At 40.0% G+C, this 5700-nt stretch overlaps 1 long non-coding RNA gene across 1 annotated transcript; it reads right to left on the bottom strand.

Annotated features, from left to right (window-relative positions):
* Nucleotides 1-1481: 1481 nt before the first annotated feature.
* LOC112034029 (uncharacterized) lies at nt 1482-3819 on the bottom strand. The gene is made up of 3 exons (XR_002885320.2): nt 3675-3819; nt 2695-2761; nt 1482-1790 (listed from the first exon to the last, which is right to left on the bottom strand). It is a non-coding gene; the product is annotated as an uncharacterized LOC112034029 (long non-coding RNA).
* Between the last annotated feature and the right edge of the window lie 1881 nt (nt 3820-5700).

The raw sequence follows: 5700 nt of genomic DNA, 5'->3' as shown, positions 1-5700 counted from the left end.
CGGATTTGGAAACCGTTCTTAGGTCGAACTTTTCCTGAACGAAACTGATAACCAGGTCAGAGCTGCTCATCAAATCCTCGGATGCGACCCAGCTCAGAAATCATTCCCAGTCCCGAAACACGTAATTAGAGCTCGTGACCCTCGGCTTACGCAGATTACCGTGGTGGAGAACGGTTTTGCATTTTTCGAGGGGTCTTATATACCTGAAGGCATTCCGCTAGCAGGTCCCTCCTCATCCCAACAAGTAACGGTGGCCGAGGAAGACTATCTAAGAAGGCAAGGGAGGTGGTTGAACTGAGTTCTTTCTGAGGACGAATATAGTGTGTTCAACCTAGCTGATCAGTCCGAGGATCCCTCTGGTGTTCTAGGAGACCCTATCTGTCCGAAGCGATCTCCGGTCCTAAGAGTTGGTACTCAGGCTGAGATGGGTTTAAAAAGACAGCCCCAAACCAATCTTCTTGACCTGCTCGAAGGCGGTTCCAAGAAGGGTGCACTCGGAGGAGTCGCAAGCCCCAGCCCAGCACCTCCGCCCCAGATTTTAACTGTGCAAACCAGGTCATCCTCTGTCCCACAGTATCAGACCCTCAGACGAGTCTCATGACCCGAAAAGGAAGAGATCTTCCAAGGGTAAGGAGCCAATGGATGGGAGCAAATCCATTCCCCGCCCGAGGAGGGTAGATTTCGCAGGCCTCCAAAGCAACTGAAGCTCGGTGGTCAAGAAAGGTAAGAAGACCATCCAGCAGTCGAGGCTCAAGCCTGGCTGCCCGCTGCCATGCTCCATGATCAGCCCCTGATGGATAACGCATCGATGCGGGAATCTCAAGGAGCCGAGGGGGCTCTCGTAGCCAATGCCCTGGAGAAATCTCTTCTTCTTCCCACTGACATGGCCGAGCTAAGAAATATGAGTGGGTCAGAGGTTGTCCTTGACCTTAAGAAATATCTAGGCATGGTGGGTCTTTTGGCACCTATTTACTTTATTCGAATTTTGTCGCTTAGTACTCTCTTTCTCTTTACGGAGTTACTTGTTTTTATTGGAGCTATCCAGGCTCTTTTCAGGTTAGACGAGGAGGTCGATGGCCAGAGCAGTGCCTTAGCGCAAGAGCGTGACAAGTTCTTGGAAGCTGCTAATACCCTTAAGAGATCTGAGGCCGACCTAAAAAAGGCGACCGAGGATCTGGAGGAGATGACAAAGGCCAGGGACACTGCTGCCTCCGACCTAGCCGTGGCTAGGAAGCAAGCTGAGGATCAAACCAATCCTTGCAAGACGTTGAGGGTCAACTAAGACTGCCAAAGGGGACATTGCCTGTCACGACCCAAACTGTACTTCAGGATTTAGAGCATGACCGGCATGTTAATATAAGTTTACCTCAACATTAACACGAACCAACTGATCTGAAAGTGCTTATCAAGAATTTGTTTCTTGAATTCCTGCTTATTTTCTAACATAAAACCATAATATACAAAAATGATGAAACCTGAAATTTCATTTCCTTTGAACTTGGAAAGATTACCACTTGGCTAAAATGTCAGGTATTCATGCAAATATTACATAGCTAAACATTTAGCAAACTCTTATTACAAACCTAACCCAAAGACATACAATCGGGGTTTAAAACAAACTAAGATACTGAATTACATCTGTGCTCAAGAATCAAGTACATCTTGATTCATCCTATACAACAAAAGAGCTAACTACTGTACAACAAAATAACTATACTTTCTAAGAAACGAGAAACACCGAATCCTTGCCACCTCTAATACTCTCGCTGCTTCCAGGAAGAACCTGTGCACTGAAATATAAAAGGGTGAGCTGCGAAGCCCAGTAAGGTTTTTAAGCTCCATGGGCCTTGATAAGAATGCATGTAAATCATATATTTTATGGATATGCCAACTTTGATAAAATAGTCTTCCTACTGTTCTTATTGTTCATAAAATAATTTTCGAGCTTTAGATGAACATACTTCATTTTCTTTCATATAAATATAAAGGACATAATAAGGAACGAAACCATAGTTCAGTAACCTTATCTTTGAATAGACTATAAATACTTTATCATAACTTCTCATTAAACTTATAACACATTTAATATACCTTTCTTATCGTCATACCCTTCTTATAATTTCCAAATAGCTCAATAGCTCATTTATAATATATTAGTTAATCCAATTGTAAGTCTGTCACAACTTTGGGAGGCTTCCAGCACAGAGTGCCAGGCATCAGCATTCCCCATAATGCTAGGTCATTCCGGAATCATATCATAATACATCTTTTCACCATGGGGGTAGGTTGACGTCTCCACAAGTTGGTTGTTACAACAAGGGCGGGTACAGCAGAGCCAATCCCACTTTAATGGCCAAACAGAATTCCATGGAAATGCCAGTACTATAACCCTACTGGCTGAGTTCAGATCATAACAATGGAATAATCGTAAATTATATTTTTCTGATAACTTGCTTTTACATAAACGTTTCACAACAGTAGCATATCCACTTCATTCTTAAATATCATGTTCGTGATATAAATAATAGCATCAATATGCTAAAATTATTATGTATATAAGATTGAACAACTCACGAACACATAGTTTACTTAACTCATGCTTATACGTAATATCTCTAAATAAAAACTTTAATGCATAATACTTTTTTGAAATAATCTTTTTGCTTATCAAAGCACATATCTCAAATTCCTTACCTGAAAGCCGAAGACGCGAGAGATAGTACAAGAGGAGCTCAAGTGTCCGTGTTCTCGTTCTCGTCACCTAAATGAGAACCAAAACTTATTATTGACAACCTCTTCCTAAGTATTTAACTTATACCCCAATCATATCCTAATCTCAAACTTAAAGAAAATCTTAATTCCCATCACAATAAGTTCCCCAAAGCATATGATACAATCATCAAACACATTATGCATCCAAACCATAGAGAAAGGCATAAAATTTATATATGCTCCAAAATAACAGAGGATGAGCATATAAATTATAGCTCAAAACATTCACCCTAGCTTCAAATTAAATCCACAAAGTTAAAGTTTTCCTACCCTGTTTACTGGTTAACAGCAGCAAAAGCCCTATTTGTAAATACGAATGGGCTGTTCAAACACATCCACAAGTCATGAAATTTTTACATAGTTACTCCCCTGTATGTCAGTATATACCATAAAAATTTCGGAGTCAAAAAATAAACCATGATTTATTAAAATCATACAATACAACATGTTCAAATCTGTCCTGGCAGAAACTCATGCAACTTAGAAATCACACCATTATTTTTATACTCGTCCAAATACTGTGAGACCACTTCCACACAACCCTACGTGTCTTAGGGTTCATAAAAACTACTCCTAGCATCCTAATTCACAAAAACATGATTTAATACAGAATTTCTTTTTGTAAACATCAAATCTGTCACAGGGACAGCTTCAGTGCATGTTCTTTCTAAAATCATCAACAAATAGCAATTGGCTTAATTTCATTTGGGTATTTTTATACCATACAATACATATTAAAAAACCCTAATAAGCATCCAATAGCTCCTAACACCATCACTCTTTAAACTTACAAAACAGACTCACAAGTTCAGTCTCACAAAACAGAACAGAGGATAATGAAAATAAACAAACAATCATACTATTCCAAGTACACAAAATCAGATGAGCTTTAACTTACTTACCCACACACTTTGAAGATGAAACCTTAGTGTTTAGGCTCTTAATCTCTCCTTAGAGAGAGTTGTCTATGATTTTTGGTGAGAGGGTGAAAGATAGTTACAGCCGTGTGAGAGGGGAAGAAGAAAGAAACAGAATAAAGAAGAAGGAGAAGAGAAAGAGTGCTGAACTTTCTGGTTCCAGCAAAAGAAAAGAAAAGAGAGACTTGGGGCAGCCAAGAAGATAAGGAGTGGACTTTTCTGATTTATGTGTGTGTACCCGCGGAAAATTGAGGGGGATAACTTCTTGGATGTTCTAATGCTTGAGAAAGTCAAGGAAAGTGGCTCTTGGTGAATTGCATGGCCGGCCAAGCCTTGGCCTTTTGGTTTGTCAACTTGCATGTTGCTTTAGTATTAGTTGTTTTGAATTCTCATTGGTTGCATGGGGTGAAATTTCCACAATCACATTTCATGCAATATATGCCTAATTAAAACACCAATTATGCATCATACTATATATATATATATATATATATATATATATATTATATTTATAATAGAACTAGCCATTTCATTTATTATAATAATTTAAAAACTAAAGCTTCATGCACTTAAAAGTAATTAAGATCATAATATGCATATAAACCATAAATTAAATAGGTAATTAAGTTGGGGTGTTACATTGCCTATCTGAAGGAAAAGTTACCGTGCAATCCATGAGAAAGGTATTGCCGAGTATGCCAGGGACGAGGCTGTGAGAGCCAAAGACGAGGCGGTATTTGCAAAAATAGAGCTGAGCGCTCTGTAGAACAGGCGGAGGAGGAGGTTTCGCAGATGGGGTGGCTAAGACTGAAGCCACCCTTCGGGCTCAAGTTCCTGCAGTATGCAGGCATTACTGTTCTCAGACCTGGCATGAACCCTCAACCAAGCAGGGGTTGATCTCATCTGACCTTAGGAGGGAGGACATGGTATATTACCCTATTGCAATTCGCGAGGCTGCCCCTGCTGCTCCCGAGGAGGGGTCCTTATTACCAGCGGTTGAGAGTCACGATAAGACCGCCGAGGATATATCTTTACTGACCAACCCCTGAGGAGGTTGAACCCAGAGAACGTTGGGGGAGTTAGAATCGAGGGTCAGGAAATACCACAAGACTGGCGGGCCTCTACGGACCCTTCGAGACAAAGCCCTTAAGCCTTGGTTAAAGCCTTTTGTTTTGCTTATCGAATTAATTTGCCTACTGAGTTGGGGAGATTGGTATACGACATAGGATAATTCTGTTTGTTTTCTCTTTTATTTATTTTGTTTCTTGCCTCGGTGGCGTTGTAAGGAAATTGTATACTTTCTGTTTGAACTGAATGCTTAATACTTTGCTTCCAACTACAAGATATTTTCTTTTATTTGCTTTACTCCAATATTCTGCTCGATATTTGTATTCTATTCTGGAGTTAGTCTCATGAAATCATCTGTTATCCTTCAAATATAAATCTCAAGACCGTATTATACTTGACTCTAGGTAACGCCTTGGTTTTTCTCCAGGTAGTTATTTTCTCCATGGGTTCGAGTCCGAGGACCATGCAATACCTTAGTTCCGTCTAGTATTTCTATTTTTCTGTAAGTATCTAGTTTCATAGGTTGGGTCGAGGACTGCAATACCTTGGTTCTGTCTAGTACTTTATTTGAATAGTTTTCCATAGGCTTGGGTCCGAGGACCTGCAATACCTTGGTTGTCTAGTATTCTATTTTTGAATACGTTTCCATAGGCTTGGGTTCGAGACATGCATACCTTGGTTCTGTAATTTCTATTTTTCTGTAAGTATCTAGTTTCCATAGGTCTTGGGTCCGAGGACCATGCAATACCTTGGTTCTGTCTAGTACCATTCTATTCTATTTGTTCAAGTAAGTATCTAGTTTCCCATAGGTTTGAGTCCGAGACCATGCAATACCTTGGTTCTGTCTAGTACCAGTATAATGGTGTGAATAGTTTTACCATAGGCTTGGGTCGAGGACCATGCAATACCTTGGTTCTGTCTACCACTTCTATTTTTCTGTAAG

This window comes from Quercus suber, unplaced genomic scaffold (genome assembly GCF_002906115.3).
Source record: "Quercus suber isolate HL8 unplaced genomic scaffold, Cork oak 2.0 scaffold_36, whole genome shotgun sequence".
NCBI classification, from domain to species: domain Eukaryota; kingdom Viridiplantae; phylum Streptophyta; class Magnoliopsida; order Fagales; family Fagaceae; genus Quercus; species Quercus suber.
This window is presented reverse-complemented; position numbering and strand designations above follow the sequence as displayed.